At 45.9% G+C, this 17,425-nt stretch overlaps 7 non-coding genes across 7 annotated transcripts; 3 read left to right on the forward strand and 4 right to left on the reverse strand.

Annotated features, from left to right (window-relative positions):
• Positions 1 to 5,397: 5,397 nt before the first annotated feature.
• Positions 5,398 to 5,479, reverse strand: trnas-gcu (transfer RNA serine (anticodon GCU)). Its single transcript has one exon. It is a non-coding gene; the product is annotated as a tRNA-Ser (tRNA).
• A 918-nt stretch (positions 5,480 to 6,397) lies between these two features.
• trnas-gcu (transfer RNA serine (anticodon GCU)) lies at positions 6,398 to 6,479 on the forward strand. Its single transcript has one exon. It is a non-coding gene; the product is annotated as a tRNA-Ser (tRNA).
• Positions 6,480 to 7,462: 983 nt separating this feature from the next.
• Positions 7,463 to 7,544, reverse strand: trnas-gcu (transfer RNA serine (anticodon GCU)). Its single transcript has one exon. It is a non-coding gene; the product is annotated as a tRNA-Ser (tRNA).
• Positions 7,545 to 8,957: 1,413 nt separating this feature from the next.
• On the forward strand, positions 8,958 to 9,039 carry trnas-gcu (transfer RNA serine (anticodon GCU)). Its single transcript has one exon. It is a non-coding gene; the product is annotated as a tRNA-Ser (tRNA).
• A 2,952-nt stretch (positions 9,040 to 11,991) lies between these two features.
• Positions 11,992 to 12,073, reverse strand: trnas-gcu (transfer RNA serine (anticodon GCU)). Its single transcript has one exon. It is a non-coding gene; the product is annotated as a tRNA-Ser (tRNA).
• A 237-nt stretch (positions 12,074 to 12,310) lies between these two features.
• trnas-gcu (transfer RNA serine (anticodon GCU)) lies at positions 12,311 to 12,392 on the forward strand. Its single transcript has one exon. It is a non-coding gene; the product is annotated as a tRNA-Ser (tRNA).
• Positions 12,393 to 14,698: 2,306 nt separating this feature from the next.
• On the reverse strand, positions 14,699 to 14,780 carry trnas-gcu (transfer RNA serine (anticodon GCU)). Its single transcript has one exon. It is a non-coding gene; the product is annotated as a tRNA-Ser (tRNA).
• Between the last annotated feature and the right edge of the window lie 2,645 nt (positions 14,781 to 17,425).

The following is a 17,425-nucleotide window of genomic DNA, read 5'->3' on the forward strand; positions in this document are numbered from 1 at the left end:
CTAAACAAGACGAACAAACCTGCAAACTGCTCTGCAGCTGCTCGCAACACAACAGAGCTTCTCATTCATTTCTGAGTCCTCGTCTCAGTGTCTCAGAACGTCGTTGTAAATGATTCAGCACGGCAAACATAGATTTATCTCAATTTCCAGGTGAACCGATCCAGCTGATCTAAACTGACTGATTCTCAGTCTCACGGTTGTATCAGCATCATTTCATTGCATCAGTCATCACATGATCAATAGTCTGATCAACTGTCAAAATTAGTGAAGAACAAACTACAACACCATGAATAGCAGACATGGATCTGTTTACATGAGGCAGAGGAGGATGAGGAGGGTGAGGAAGGTGAGGAGGATGAGGAGGAGGGGGACCAGTGAAGAAGTGAGCAGTGACACTCCAGCTTCATTTACAGCAGTGTGGCCGAAATACTGTTTTCCTTCTTTTCGTGTCTTTGCGTTTCTATCGCAGTATGTTGAACTCTGATGGATGGAAGCTGCTTTCTATGTCAATAAAAAAAATATCAGTTTCCTTGGAACTTTGAGAAGACTGTGTGAATCAGAACTTAAAGGTTTTTATTTCCATAAAATGCTTTTGATCCTCCTTCAGTTTCATACAGTATGTTTTCTGTGAGCTAAACAACCACAAAAAACGATGACAGGGAGAGAGACGAGCTTCAGCAGGTGAAATGTGGTGTTGAGCTGAACTGAAAGACTGTTCCACTGAATGATCTTAGTGTTGAAAATGTGATTTGTTTCAAAAAAGGAGCCAAACCACTGGAGGAAAACTGTAATGAACAGGATCAGATCAGACAGGCGGAGCAGAACATAATGAATGTCAGGTATGTTTAATTTAATCTGGATAATTCACACAAACAATGGAAATCAGATTTTAAAAGGATCCGTCTTGATCGTATACAAACATTAAAAATACATAACATGAATTTCATTAAATTCATCAACGTGTGAATGATATTGTGAGTTTATGTGAATTTACTCGTGTTTAAAAGAGCTTTTTTTTTTAAAATCATTCAAACATAAACGTCTGTAGTGTAAAGTAGTACAAGTCTCAATGTTTCTGTGTGATTTCGTCAATGTTTATTTGTGAATTTAAATCCAAAAACACAAGTGTTCTTGAAAAAGTATTGATCAAGTATGAGTAGGAATTAAAAAGTGCCAGTGATTCAAACAATCCACATAAGAAACATAGTTCTGAAATGAATGTGACACATGAACGAATTAAGAAAGGATCTGCTGCGATCGCTCCAGACTCAGAAACATGCTTGGAGCCTGGCCTTGCCACTGGGAATTGAACCACCTGTAATTGTTTTACCTCGTGGCCTCTGAAGCGGCGCTCCAGCCTCCACACCTCCGTCACTCGGCCCGTCCGTCCCCGGGGACGGCCCGGTGCGTCCACCTGTGAGTAAGACAGTGAGAAGGACTCGTGGTGTGTGTGACTGAAACTACCCTGAAGACGGCCTGTTTCTTCACATCAGCGTTGTTTGGAGGCGACTGACAGGTCGAGTCACAACACAGACAGAGGGAGGCAGGAGGGAGACGTCCACCGCGGGCGGAGGGGGGGTGGAGGACGTCTGCAGCTGCTCACTGAGACCCGCCGCCTCGTCTCGCCTCGTCTCGCCTCGTCTCAGCCACGCTGGACCTCGGTTAACGAGGTGCTGAAGCTTCGCTCAGCGCCTGCAGGGGCGTCATGAACAGGCTGCAGTCCTCCGGTCGCTGCAGGTCCCAGCCGGCCAGTCCACAGAGTCCTGGGTCCACAGAGTCCTGAGTCCACAGAGTCCTGGGTCCACAGAGTCCACAGAGTCCTGGGTCCACAGAGTCCTGAGTCCACAGAGTCCTGAGTCCACAGAGTCCTGAGTCCACAGAGTCCTGGGTCCACAGAGTCCACAGAGTCCTGGGTTCACAGAGTCCTGAGTCCTGAGTCCACAGAGTCCTGGGTCCACAGAGTCCTGGGTTCACAGAGTCCACAGAGTCCTGGGTCCACAGAGTCCTGGGTTCACAGAGTCCTGAGTCCTGAGTCCACAGAGTCCTGGGTCCACAGAGTCCTGGGTTCACAGAGTCCTGAGTCCACAGAGTCCTGGGTTCACAGAGTCCTGGGTCCACAGAGTCCTGGGTTCACAGAGTCCTGAGTCCACAGAGTCCTGGGTTCACAGAGTCCTGAGTCCTGAGTCCACAGAGTCCTGGGTTCACAGAGTCCTGAGTCCTGAGTCCACAGAGTCCTGGGTCCACAGAGTCCTGGGTTCACAGAGTCCTGAGTCCACAGAGTCCTGGGTTCACAGAGTCCTGAGTCCTGGGTCCACAGAGTCCTGGGTCCACAGAGTCCTGGGTCCACAGAGTCCTGGGTTCACAGAGTCCTGGGTTCACAGAGTCCTGAGTCCTGAGTCCACAGAGTCCTGAGTCCACAGAGTCCTGGGTCCACAGAGTCCTGAGTCCACAGAGTCCTGAGTCCACAGAGTCCTGAGTCCACAGAGAGTCCTGAGTCCTCAGCAATCCAGAAGACCATTAAAACGCGTTCGTTCCATCAATAGCAGCGTTTGCTTTAGGGCTGAGCAGAGCAGCAGCACTGTGGGTGTAACTAATAATTATGCAAAGTATAAAACTTTGCTTCAGGTTTCAACTAAAGTCTCTTAAAGATTTTTAGAAAAAGAATTTCAAGAAGCATGGGAACTCCTGCTGGGAGTCAGGAAATCAAATATTCACTTTCTTTATCCTCATGATCTGGTTGAACAGTGTAAAACATTTCACCAGTATTTTCTGGTGAGGTGTGTCAGATTTGGGTAATTCCTCCTGTGAGTTCCAGGTGGCAGTAGAGAGTCAGTTCTCCTGCTGCGTCTTCTGTCAGGAGGAGAGACGGAGCGGCTCGACGCGCCACCTGCTGGTTCAGACTGGTATTGTGAAACTGGTTAGCGTCTAAACTCCGCTCTGTTTTCGGAGCAGAATGACACGCCGCTGCTTTAATCTCCGTCTTTTCGCCTGAACCGGAGCATAAAGTGTGTCAGAGGGGGAAAAGATCCACGTGGCCTCCGATCATGGCGGTGTGTTCACTCCCTCCTCCGACCCGGAGCGACCCGGGCCGCCCGGCGCCGGGCCGCGGGGCCAGACCCGCAGAGCCGTGGCCTTGCTCCGATCTCATTCAGATTACAGAGGCTCTACCCTGGTTTGTTTTCCAACAAGCAGGGGAAGTCAACACTAATACGCATCGCCGCCACGCTCAACTCCTAAATGCCACGGGACCTTTTTAGAGGCTTAGGGCTGTTGAGCACATCCAACGCTCGGGGAGCAGAAGCCCGGCTAAGCTGCCGGGCCAAAGTACTTCTTTGATTGTTTGTTCAAAATCTCCTGGAAAAGCTGCAGGACAAAAAAACGGAGGGCGGATTATCGTCAGCTGGAGAGGAAATGAAATTCTTCAGACAGGGCACTTAAACAGGGTCTGAGCGTGTGCATGTGCGTGTGCATGTGTGTGTGTGTGTGAGAGAGAGAGACGGAACGTGTGATGTGGACGGAGTGAGGGCGTGAAGGTGGAGCAGGTAAAACTCCACAGCAGTTCAGTGGCCTCGACTACAAGATGCTTTTTAATTCAGAATGAATTCAGCAGAACGAATTCAAGTATTCCCCTTCAGGTTTTCATGGGAATAATTCTGAATTGACACGTTTACTCACCTCTAACTGAAAAGAGTCCACTTCCTTCTCTTTCTCCTCCTTTAAATTGGACGCTACCGTTCTATAAAGTTCCATGTTTGAAAGCTTCTGCTCTTCAACTCTTTTCATGACGTCTGTTTCTTCAAAGGCTCCAATCAAACAAACCGTCTGAGCTGCAGTCCAGCGCCATCTTTCAGTCTGTGCCTCGTCGCGGCCGGACGGGACAGCGAGGACGAGCAGAACGACTGGAATGAATCCAAAGAGGAACGAAGAATGACATGATGGAGGAATTTTTAAATTCAGCTTTAAAATCAGAATAAACCAGACACTTACTGTAGATTTAAGTTTAATTCAGAGGTTTAGCTAGAATTAGGTGGGGTTTTTTTTTTTATCATTTAATTTTTATTCTGAATTAAAAGGGAATTAAAAGTCTCATATAAACATGGCCATTGTCAGGAAGGTTTATTTTTTTTTATTTTTTTTTAACTTATTTTATTTTTTTGGCCATTCAGCCTCAATGCAACATTTAAAAGACGGGAGGTGAACAAGTTAGTCCAATACGCAGATCAAAAACACCATGGCTGTGTTATTATCATCATCATCATCATCATCATCATCATCATTGTTATTATTATTATTATTATTATTATTATTATTATTATTATTATTATTATTATTTTACTATTATTATTAGGAAATTGGTGTGAAACAAACAATATTTGGGAAGATAAATATGAAAATAAAAAAGAAATTTAAAATGTGATTATTTTGTTCATACCAGATGAATATAGACACAACTGTTCCAAACGATGACACTAAAGTATAATTCTACATAACCTATCTTTAAATGTGGTCCTTTTAATGCCAGTTTTTTGTTTATTCAAAATTCCTAAAAAGAAGCTCAGATAAACAGAATTTAAATAACTAACATGGAAATAGTTTGATGAAAAATATCAATCTCATTAAAAAATGGAGAAAAGTTGTAAAGTGTTTTACTTTTTGCCAGAGAGAAGATTAAATCCGGATCAGAGTTCATCTATATGTTATCGAGGAAACGTCGAATGAAGCCTCGGTCCGGAATCAGACCGGGTTCCGTTCTCCGGTCTGGTGAAAGATGCAGCGTGACGCAGTGGAGCAGCGTGCCGGCCGGAGCTCCTTGTTTTGGAGCCTCATCAGTGGAGGGAATATTCAGCGAGGCGGCGCCGCTGCGAGTTGCCGCCTGAGTCTGAGTGGAGCCGACAGCACCGAGTCGCTACGTGTTAGCGGGCTAACGCACGCCGCTGACCCCGTTACGGCTCGCCAAAAATCCACCACCGGGCCCGGGCCGCAGTTTTTCCACTCCAGTACTCACCCGTCACTGGCTCCGTTTCACTTCTGACGGCGGCGGGGAAGACGGCGGCGCCACGTTTCCCCGCCGCCGCAGCCGGCTGAAACTGAACAGGAAGCAGCAGCAGCCCAACAGCTGGAACGAGGCGAGTCTGACCCGAACCCTGCAGAGGCGCCGGGTTTATAATGCCACACCTGTGAATAAGACAATACATCTTGTGATTATTCTGCATGGTGACTGTAATTATTATTTGTTAAGACATCAACATTATATTGTTTAGATAAATGATCATTCAGCCCATAAATCCCAGTTGTTGTTCTCACTTATCAGGGCTGGAGCCACAGGAAGTGGAAGACCAGCTGGATGTCACAGGCTTCCACAGTCCCTTGTTTTTTCCTCCCACGAAGTAATAAACTCGACGAGGATGGGATTCGAACCCACGCGTGCAGAGCACAATGGATTAGCAGTCCATCACCTTAACCTCTCGGTCACCTCGTCTGTTGTGTGCTGGACTGGGGACTGAATGTTTGCTGACACTGAGGTGTGTAACAGTCGTTCAACTCACCTGGTTTCTATCAATGTTTGTTGACTGTCTCTGTATTTTAAAGGGGCTGTATCCTGCTTCTTTAGCTCGTCCAAACCCTAGAAATGGCATTAACATGGTAATAGTTTATTTTTGGCGCAAAGGAAAAGTAATTTTGTGTGAAATAAAAGATTTTCTGGGGCTAATTCTGAAACCCGGAAGAGAAAACGCTCTGTTTCACTGAAAATCCCGCCTCTCCCCCTGTGGACTTTGACTGACAGCGTACTTCAGCCAATCAGTGCTTCGTTAGCGTCTCTAAGGGTTAGCTTTAGCTCTTTAGCTCTAGCTTCTCTACACACAAAGACACGCGAAAACGTCTTTTCCTGTTAGAAACTCACCAAGCGCAGACCCTTCAGACTCTTGCTCTTGCTTGACTGTTACTTTCAGACGATGGTTACAGTTTATCTCCGTAATCAGAGATAGAAAAAAGCAGCAACGCTGATTGCCGAGGGCCTGCGGGAGGGGGGCTCAGGGGAGCCATCTTCACAGTGTGACGTGAACATGGAAAACAGAGCGTTTTCACGGTGCGGGAGGGGCTGCCTCTCTGAGCAGCAGAAACACGAGGAAAGTTCAAACATGCAGGCACGAAGGAAAAAAATGCTTTGGGGGTGTTTTTGGTGAGTACATAACTATATAACAAGGTTAAAACATACAAAAAGTGAATTTTGCATGATACAGCCCCTTTAAGATCAGCACAGGCAGTGTCTCAGGAACCCTCCTCTGTTCAAAGATGGTGCTTCCAGTTTGAGGTGGAAGCTTCTTTCTCTCCTCTCTCAAACCTCCATTCTTCTCTGTGCAGACATCCTCGACTGAATCCAGGACAATAAACAACAGACGAGGTGACCGAGAGGTTAAGGTGATGGACTGCTAATCCATTGTGCTCTGCACGCATGGGTTCGAATCCCATCCTCGTCGTCTGCTATTGCTCAGTGAAAGCATGAGCTGAATTACGCAGATAACTGCAGATATCAACGCTACAGGAAATGCTTCCCGTGTCCGTGGACATTGTACGACCGATGCACAGGAGATTTCCCTCATGGAACCTCTTGGGCTCACGCGATGCGTTCTGTTCCTGCGATCTGATCCACGCATCCTCAAGAAGCTTTTCCGTTGCTCCAGATTGTCTATCCGCTCTTTTATTAGAGATTATTTATAGAAAATGAGGTACATCCACTGTCAGTCTATTATCATTTAGCATCAGATTTTATTTAGCCTTTTTTTCTGTTTCTGAATTGCGGGTGAGGCGCCTGAGCGATTAGATACTTTAATTTTTCTCGGCAGGCCTTCTCATCCCTCCACTCCACTCTGAAGGAGGTGGTATTTGTGAATGATCATGCAAAAATCAGATCAGATAAAGAAATCGAAATTACGCATCAAGACCTGCAGTGTGAACGTAGCCTAAGGTTCTGCAAAGAATGAGTCCTTCCTGTCAACACAGTTCATTTTTCAGAGTTTCAGTGTGAAAGACGTTCCAGAGCATCGTGTGATGGATCAGGAGACGGTGAGGCGTTTTCATCAAGCTGTGATCACCAACAGTGCAGAGTCTCTGACTCTGAATGAAAACACCCCACTGGAGCTGGAAGAAGCCCACTGAGGACCTCCTGAACCCAGAAGACTGGTCTCCCTCACAGGAGTCAGACAGAAGATTCTGAGGCGTCTGCTTCCTTGGACCTGGTGGAGGTGACCCAGGTAGTTAAAGAGCTGGTTGGTGGATGAGATACACCCAGAAATGGAGACAGTCCTGAATACTGAAGAGCCATAAGGGCTGAGGACTTTCAGCAGCTCCTGTGGACTGATGGAGGGTCGGCGGAATTACAGGACGAGTAAGACCGAGTGAGACCGAGTGGAGGTCGGAGTTCGTACAGGCCTGGTCTTATTCTTCTAAGAAGTAACAAACTCGACGAGGATGGGATTCGAACCCATGCGTGCAGAGCACAACGGATTAGCAATCCATCACCTTAACCGCTCGGTCACCTCGTCTGTTATGATGATCAACCAGTGTGGTGGACTGACAGTCTGTCCTGGAGACCAGAGGACGGTCAGATGAACTTCAATCCCCAACATCTCTAACAGTGTGAGACAGAAACAGGAGGTCAGGACTCAGAGTCGGCCTTCTCCATGAGGCTATCAGTCCCAGAAGGTGGACAGACGTTCTCCACAGGACTGGTTCTGCATCCTGCTCCTGCTGAACATCCATCAGTGTGGAGCGCTGAGCTTCACAGCCAGTCAGCCGAAACAGCTGAGGGCGAAAAGAGAGGAGACCTGATCCATGACCCAGAGGCCAGAATCCAGCATCCACCATCCTGAATCCAGGATCCTGCACCCAGCATTCAGCATCCTGCATCCTGAATCCAGGATCCAGCATCCAGCATCCTGCACCCTGCACCCTGCACCCTGCATCCAGCATCCAGTATCCTGCATCCAGTCTCAGCATCCAGCATTCTGCGTCCTGCATCCAGCACCCTGCATCCAGCATTCAGTCTCGGCATCCTGCATCCAGCATCCTGCATCCAGCATCATGCATCCAGCATCATGCATCATGCATCCAGCATCCAGCATCCAGCATCCAGCATCCAGCATCCAGCATCCAGCATCCTTCATAAAGCATCCAGCATCCTGCATCCTGCATCCAGCATCCAGCATTCAGTCTCAGAATCCAGCATCCTGCATCCAGTATCCTGCATCCAGCACCCTGCACTCAGCATCCTGCATCTACCATCCAGTCTCAGCATCCAGTCTGGGCATCCAGCATCCAGCATCCAGCATCCTGCATCCAGCATCCTTCACAAAGCATCCAGCATCCTGCATCCTGCATCCAGCATCCTGCATCCAGCATCCAGTCTCAGAATCCAGCATCCTGTATCCAGCATCCTGCATCCACCATCTGTCTCTCTCTCAATCACTCAATCACACACGCACACACACGTGCACACCAACCTGTATACAGTGACCAGGATCTGTGTTTAGTTTGCTTCATCATGTGAAAAATATAGTTTTTGGAATTACCGGTGTCATTAATGTTAACAATTATGAAAGAAATGTTGACTTCTGTTGTGTCAAGAACTCCAAAATCTTTCAGGCTTGACTATTAATTTTGGTAATCGTCATTTATTTAATTTTTAATCCAAATTCAAAACTAGTATCTTCGTGAATCTTATGATACTGAAATCAACGATCATTTCCCGTTCAGCAGGCGGTGAAACTGATGATATCTGATGTACAAAAGATACCAATTCTTTTAATAATTAACAGCTTTCTTTGACCATAATTATTTGTTATTGATAGCCAATTTCACCATGAAGTTACAACAGCATCCATTGAGGTCAGGGCTCTGGTCCTCCAGGCTCCAGGACAGACTCTCAGTCCCTCATACTGACAGACTACCAGACTGCAGACGAGGTGACCGAGAGGTTAAGGTGATGGACTGCTAATCCATTGTGCTCTGCACGCATGGGTTCGAATCCCATCCTCGTCGTCTGTTATTGCTCAGTGAAAGCATGAGCTGAATTAGGTAACTGCAGATATCAACAGTACAGTAAATGCTTCCCGTGTCCGCAGACATTGCACGACCGACGCACACGAGATTTCCCTCATGCTACATTTTGGGCTCATGCGGTGCGTTCCAGGCATGCGTTCTGATCCACGCATCCTCGAGAAGCTTTTCCGTAGCTCCAGACTGTCTATCTGCTCTTTTATTTTAGATTATTTATTAGGGGTGTCCTCAGATAGTCGACGATTCGATGATTCGTTCGAAGGGGCCTGATTCGACTGCCAATCACGCAGTCGAAGCATCGAAAAAATGTGGTTATTAAACGAGGACCATTCCATTCCAGCTGTATGGGGGTGCTGAATGACTGCTTTTACATAGAATTGCTTGGGTTTTTTTTTTCCCAAATAAATAAACATGATATAAAGCCTATTTGATATACATGTTAGCCTATCAAATACACTGTTTAAAAATTTACTTAACTTGTAGTTTTATTCAATATTCTATCTATTTAGTGTTTGTGAATGAACCACCATGATGAGTGGCACAATCCGATTTTGCGCAGAGCTCCGTCACAGAGCAGCATCTCGGTGGTGATTTGGCTGAACTTTAAAAGGCTCAAAATGTCGGAAAAAAAAAAAAAAAACAGAACTTCAGACCAAGGCTGTGTTCGAAACCGCATACTGTCTACTACATCCTTACATACTCATACTATCCATCCTGCATCCTGCTTACTCAGTCCATCAAACAGTATGCGAAGCGTTTACACTACAGCATACTACATAATAACCCACAATGCATTGCACTTCTTCCATGAGCAGAAATCGATCTGCTAAAGCTGATTTCACTTTAGCTCTAAACTCGTCAAATGTATAACTTCATCGAGATTTTTTTTTAAATTAGGCGACAAAGTGGTGGTTTAGAGCCCGAGTGTGTCGTTTATTTGTCCGAATACCAGCCGTTTAGGATTTTGTTCGGACGAATTCGGCGAAATTCAAGCCAGCCGCAGTGAGCAACGCACTTCTGGTTATTTTCACCAAAATAAACCACCCCTTTCCCTTTCTCATGCAAAACAACCTCAGTGATAAATCTGTGCTTTTACTTTGAAAACAAGAAGGCAATCTTTCAGCAATATATCTCGCTTAACGTCGCCGTTTGGACCGGTGTCCCGTTAACGGACCACTTATTATGCCAATTATGATGCTTTACCGACGGAGAGTTTTTTTGGCTCTTCAACAAAGATCGGCTCGCCGTCTTCGGTGCATCATGGTCGCTTTCAGCATGGACTAGTTCTCAGATGTAAGGGTTTTTTTTTTTGTGTTTTTGTTTTTACTATTTTTAATCATTGTCAATCCAATCAAAAATCTCGTAATATGACATACCTACGAGCACAAACAATGGAGGGAAGATTAAATCTAGAACCATACTCAGCTTGCTAAATGTACATCATGAAGAAACAGTCATTGTGAACTGAATAAAGTTTATTCAAATGTCCGTCGCGTTGCATCTTGGGCAATTTCAGTATGAGTAGTGAACACACGATGTATACTCAACATTTCTGGCGAATGCAGTATGCATCCGGGAACTTCTCGCATACTCAAAATCGCATACTGCCAGTGTAAACACACTGCATACTCAATAAGTTAGTATGAGTAGTACGTAAGTATGCGGTTTCGAACACAGCCCAAGTCAAAGATGATCCAAAAAAAGTCAAATGCAAATTGTGTCCTTTCATATCATTTCACAACAACATGGCTTTCCATCTTAAACGGTAAGTAGCCAGATAATTGGGCTAATAAAAGACGGTTCTGTTACTCAATTCTCATTTTTAATGCTGACTTTTATTTAGTTTAATTGTAATATTTTAGGTTATTATTATATTATTTTTATTTATCTAAAAGGCTAATTCTATTTAATTTAGTGTTTGTTGCCCCCCCCCGGCTCTCACTGCTGTGTGCGTGTCCACTCTCCCGGTATTTTATATATTTGCTCTTGCTCCGCGAATCGAAGTACAAGCGCTCTTCATATTATCGGATGAAACGCGTCTCCAACCCCACCCCGGCCCTGGTTATGGTCATTTGAACTACTTCATTTGTTTGACGTTTAGAGTCACCGACACTTTGTTCCAGTCTGTATTTCAGTGTGTAGGAAAAAAAAAAAGTGTTGTTTTACCTGCCTGCGCTGTTTTTTTTTTTCATTTGTTTGTTTGTGTGTTTGTTTTTTATTTTTTATTATTATTAGTGCAATCAGGGCCGGCTGTAGGCTTAGGGGCCCCGACGCTCTGTGTGCCTTGTGAGCACCGCTCTGCACTGTGCTGCGCTGCTCCGACGGCCCGTGTAGGCATGCTCCACAGCGCCCCGAGCCCCCCCCCCCACCACCACCACCACCAGACAAGATGATAGATTCTATTGGCAGGATCGGACAAATCAGATTCGACTACGGAAATTCTTAGTCGGGGACACCTCTATTACACCTCTATTATTTATAGAAAATGAGGTACATCCACTGTCAGTCTATTGTCATTTAGTATCAGATTTTATTTAGCTGTTTTTTCTGTTTCTGAATTGCGGGTGAGGCGCCTGAACAATTAGATACTTTCATTTCTCTCGGCAGGCCTTCCCATCCCTCCACTCCACTCTGATGGAGGTGGTATTTAAAATGAAACTGGTCTCCCTCACAGGAATCAGAGCCAGAAGATTCTGAGGCGCCTGCTTCCTTTGACCTGGTAGAGGTGACCAAGGTAGTTAAAGAGCTGGTTGGTGGATGAGATACACTCAGAAATGGAGAGGGCCCTGAAGATTGAAGAGCTGTAATGGTCGACGACCGTCTGCAGCTCCTGTGGACTGATGGAGGGTCGGCAGAGTTACAGGATGAGTAAGACTGAGTGGAGGTCAGAGTTCATACAGCTCCGGGTCTTATTTTTCTATCAAGTAACAAACTCGACGAGGATGGGATTCGAACCCATGCGTGCAGAGCACAATGGATTAGCAGTCCATCACCTTAACCGCTCGGTCACCTCGTCTGCTATGGTGACCAACCAGTGTGGTGGACTCACAGTCTGTCCTGGAGACCAGAGGACAGTCAGAGGAACGTCAAGAATCTTCTGGAAACATGTGATTCCTCCAATCTCCAACGTCTCTAACAGTGTGAGACAGAAACAGGCAGTCAGGACTCAGAGTTGTCCTCACAGCATCCGCTGAGGTTAGGGCTCTGGTCCTCTGGTCTTCAGGACAGACTCTCAGTTCCTCACTGGACAGCAGACGAGGTGACCGAGCGGTTAAGGTGATGGACTGCTAATCCATTGTGCTCTGCACACATGGGTTCAAATCCCATCCTCGTCGACTTTATTACACAGGGAAACAATAAGAAGTGCAGGGAAGTCAGATTAATAAACCCTGGATTTCTCTGCCTCCTCTGTAATTTCATCAACGTCACCAAGTGGACTTTGCTTCTGCTTCGTTCTTCCCTGTCGGATGGAAGTGGAGCACAACTGCTCCACACAGTCTGTGAGCCCAGAACTACTAACAGCTAATAAAGGGAAGGCCTCAGGTCCAGGTCCTGACCAGACTGCAGGGGCAGCACCCAGCACCTGGCCTCATTATCAGGAAGGAACAGGCCCTGTTTTCCCTCAGACTCAAATCAGAGAAGCCACAACTCTCCCATTTGCTCTTCTTCCCACAGGCAGAAACACAATGAAGACTTCCTGGATCACAATCAAGCCAAGCTTCACCAAAGAGCCAGCAGCCTACTTCTGACTCTGTACAGGCCGCACTGACCGGCGTCCTCCAACCGAGAAAAGTGAGAGCGGCAGACATATACACCGGCAACGTCTTGGACAAGTTTGGATGAGTGTACTTGAAAAGCAGGCATACAGCTTATCTTCTCTCCTGTTCATGTCTGACCAACCACGAGTCCAGATCACACTTGTCTGATCAATCATTTTGTTGTAGTCTCTTGGTTGTCGGCCATTATTGGATTTGCAGTGCACCTGTCTCATTACTCTCTGTAAGGCGATGGACTGCTAATCCATTGTCCTCTGCTTCTGCGGGCTCAAATCTCATCCTTGTCAAGCTCATTATACAGTGAAAGAGTAATACTGGTACCTGTAGGAAACTCTGACCTCCACCTGGTCAAACACATCTCGATCTCTTCCCGCTATCGCCCACCAATCCACAGGAATTTCAGCCAAGTGCAGGGTTGTTAAGCATGTATTTAAATCTGATATATTTGAGAAGACATGACTTTATATTAATATTCAATCCAAACTTCTAGAAAAAGAGGGGAAAAAATGTATGCGTTAGAAACAAATATGTATTTACAAATCCAATTTTAGCTTGGTGTGGTTTAAAAATGCCGTTATATAATTCATCGTCTGACCTTCACAGTGTGGAGCGAGTAGTTTGCACTCTTGATCATTAAATACTGTAAAGAAATATAAAGCAGATATATTTCATAATCTCAACCAACATGGATTTATTTCTTTTCGATATATGATATTTGAATTGACGGACGCAACAACCAGCATATTTTTTTATCACCTTAATAATAGATTATAATTCTTTTAGTCAAACTGCTCATTACATTTTAAACAGTAAAACAACATATTGTTGACACTATAACCCCATAAAAAAGAAACAGTAATAGGTTGTTGCTGCACATACACACAGAGTGAACACTGAAACTAAGACGGCGGTAATGAGGCAAACACCATTTAGCTAGCCAGTTAGCTATCAGGGGAGCACCTACGTCTGTTCAGACGTGATGGAAGAAAATCCAGGTATTTTAAAGCCGACGGTGAACCGTTCTGCTCCATGTCAAACAATGTTTTTCTCACCTTCACCTTGAGCTCGTTTCTTTGTACCTTCAAATTTCCTTTTTGCCAACAGAAGGTGCACATATGCCAAAAAAAGCTTGACATCAGGAGCAGCAGGTGATACATTTCGAAGGTGGGCTGTTCGACAACTCAGTTTCAGGTCGTTTATAAACCAGATCCTGATGGGCGACCTTAAGTTCACCCAAAGCCGCACTCATCAAACGGAGCTGGTTGGTTAAAATTCATATCTTTCGTTATTACTGTAAATAAGCGATTGGGGTTTGCAACCCACCTGTGCAGAGCACAATGGATTTGAAGCCTATCAACTTCACCTCTCAGGCCCTTTATCTGATGTCCAAGAGAAGTGATCAATCAGTGTGACTGACTCAGAGGCTTAACCCTAACCCTAATCCTAACTCTACACATGTATGTATACTGGATTCAATTCAGGGCATCTGGACTAGAGAATAGTCGAGGCTCGAGAGAGGAGATAAAGAAGCATACACCTCAAACTGGAACCATCATCTCTGAACAGAGGAGGGCTCCTGAGACCCTGCCAGTGACTCTAAAAATGCAGAAGAAAGCCAACACACAAAAACAGACACCAGGTGATCTGTGTGAGTTACACACCTCTGTGGTCCTGTCATGATCTGCACACCAGCCAGGATTTTCTTAGAATGAGGAGGTCACTTTCCAAAGATCTGCTCGATCAGGAGGTGGAGCTTTTATACTCGCTGGTCTTTCATCTGGATCATAGTTTGCTCTGGATCAGGTGAGGCACTCAGGACTTATAGCTACCTCATTCAGCTCATGTTTTCACTGAGCAATAACAAACGACAAGGATGTGATTCAAACCCATGCGTGCAGAGCACAATGGATTAGCAGTCCATCACCTTAACCTCTCGGTCACCTCATCACTTCTCTCTTGTCCTGGATTCAGTCGATGACGTCTGTACAGATGCCCAACCAGTCCACATGTGTTTTGTGGACTTGGAGAAGGCATTCGACCGTGTCCCTCATGGTGTCTTGTGGGGGGTGCTCTGGGAATACTGAGTCCGGGGCCCCTTGTTAAGGGCCGTCTGGTCTCTGTATGACCGGAGTAGGAGTCTGGTCCGCATTGCCGGCAGTAGGTCGGACCTGTTCCCGGTGCATGTTTGACTCCGGCAGGGCTGGCCTTTGTCACCGGTTCTGTTTATAATCTTTATGGACAGAATTTATAGGTGCAGCCAGGAGCCAGAGGGGGTCCGGTTCGGGAACCACAGGATCTCATCTCTGCTTTTTGCAGATGATGTTGTCCTGTTGGCTTCATCGAACCTGGACCTACAGCATGCACTGGGGCGGTTCGCAGCTGAGTGGGAAGTGACGGGGATGAGGATCAGCACCTCCAAATCCGAGGCCATGGTCCTCGACCAGAGGAAGGTGGCTTGCCCTCTCCAGGTCGGCGGAGAGACTCTGGCCCAAGTGGAGGAGTCTAAGTATCTTGGAGTCTTGTTCACAGTGGGGGGCGGATGGAGCGTGAGATTGACAGGCGGATCGGTGCAGCGGCTGCAGTGATGCAGTCGTTCTATCGGTCTGTTGTGGTGAAGAAGGAGCTGAGCCGAAAGGCGAAGCTCTCGGTTTACCGGTCCATCTACGTTCCCACCCTCACCTATGGTCATGAGCTCTGGGTCATGACCGAAAGGACAAGATCCCAGATACAAGCGGCTGAAATGAGTTTCCTCATTTGCTGTCATGTAACACAATTGTGAAAGTCAACAACTACTGATAGAAACAAGGTCAGTTCAATGATGTTACACACCTGTCAAATATGAATAATCAGTGTTACTGGAGTCCATCAGCAAACATTCAATCTCCATCACTTCAGGCACTAGGTAACAGACAAGGTGACTGAGAGGTTAAGGTGGTGGACTGCTAATCCATTGTGCTCTGCACGCATGGGTTCAAATCCCTTTATCGTCGTGTACATTATAGGAAGTGGAGAGACACCTGACTGGGGCCTGTATGATAAAATAGCATCTAGGAAAACACCAGTTTTTGCTCTTTAAAGCGACACTAAGGAACTTTTCAACCTTATTAAAACATTTAAATATCTTTTGTGATGATACTTCGACTTACAACTAGTTGAATGACCCTCTGTCACGGGCTGAAGGCGTCAGTATTGCTTTCACTTGGACTAAGCAGCTGTGAGGAGGGTGGTAGGAACCCTGCACACTGAAAAACTCCAAATGTGCGGACTGCTTTACGGCATTCGTCACATCATGATATAACATTGTTTATCCACCATTAGATTCATTACCTCGTCGCTATCCATCCCTCACACAGCCACTGAAAACAAATGAAGGTGAGTTCAGTCCGACAGCATGCCACCGAGAGCAGCAATTTACGACGCCACGCGCTAGTCCTCATGGGAACTGTAGTATTCCTTCAGGCAAAACACTACCGCTTTTGTCCACTGGCGCCGCCAAAATCAACCAAAACTGAAAGTTCCTTAGTGTCGCTTTAAGCTAAACCTAGATTTTCTCATTTTCCATAGTATTTCTTGTAGAATAGAAAATCCAACTCTCGACTGCTTCAGCAAAGCTCCGGTTCAAACATTAACTGGTACATCTCTATATTTTTGGTAATACCTCATGATATTGTGAGTTAAAGCTAGGGTTGGCGATTTGAATGAGATACATTTTTTTAAATACTGGTTAAAATGATCTTTATGATCCGATAGGAAGCAATTCATGGCGTGTTCTTAAAGTAGTTTGGAAAATATCCGCTATCTACAGCAGGAGTAAAACGGGAAAAACAGCAACCAATCGTCTTGAGGGGACACCTTTTTTTAAACCAATCAAATCCCTTCGCCGTTCGACCTGCCCCCTGCGCGTACATGTCAATGGCGTGAACTGACTCTGGTTCAGTGCACGCGTAGAAGGACGGAGCGTCGTTGCAGAACGGCGGAGAAGAATGTTTGGGGGTTTACTTACCGGTGAGTGCGCCATAACTTGGAGTAGTGCAAATAAAGAAAAACGAAGACACGAAGCGCTGAGGACAGGTTACGCCAGGAACGCACTGGACGCGGAACGTCTCCGCGTCTCCGCTCCCAACGGAGCTCCTCCAATGGGTGGGAGCTGGGCGGAGCCTTGGGGAGATGCTACATTCGTGCTACATGCTAGTTTTCCAAGATCGCCAACCCTAGCTTTAAGTGGTTAGGATTAGGGTTAACTCAAGTCTAAATATATACAGTATGTATGTTAAAATGCATCAATTTTTGTGAACAGTAGCTATAGATATAAATGCAAATAAGTGTCATTCTGGCATGATTGTATTCATCTAAATAGTATACTCAAAGCTGTGAAAATGGCAATTTTTACCGAAAAGTCTGTGGTGGAGGTCATCTGGTTAGTCAAAAACCTGACTGGTGGATGAGATACACCCAGAAATGGAGATGTCCTGAATATTGAAGATCTATAATGGTGCAAAACCCTCTGCAGTTCGACACCAGACTGGGCTCCACTTCCTGTGATTGATTGGAGAGAGTAGGCGGAGCTACAAGACATGTCAGACCAGGTGGAG

The sequence above is a fragment of the Salarias fasciatus genome, chromosome 13 (genome assembly GCF_902148845.1).
Source record: "Salarias fasciatus chromosome 13, fSalaFa1.1, whole genome shotgun sequence".
Taxonomy (NCBI): Eukaryota; Metazoa; Chordata; class Actinopteri; order Blenniiformes; family Blenniidae; genus Salarias; species Salarias fasciatus.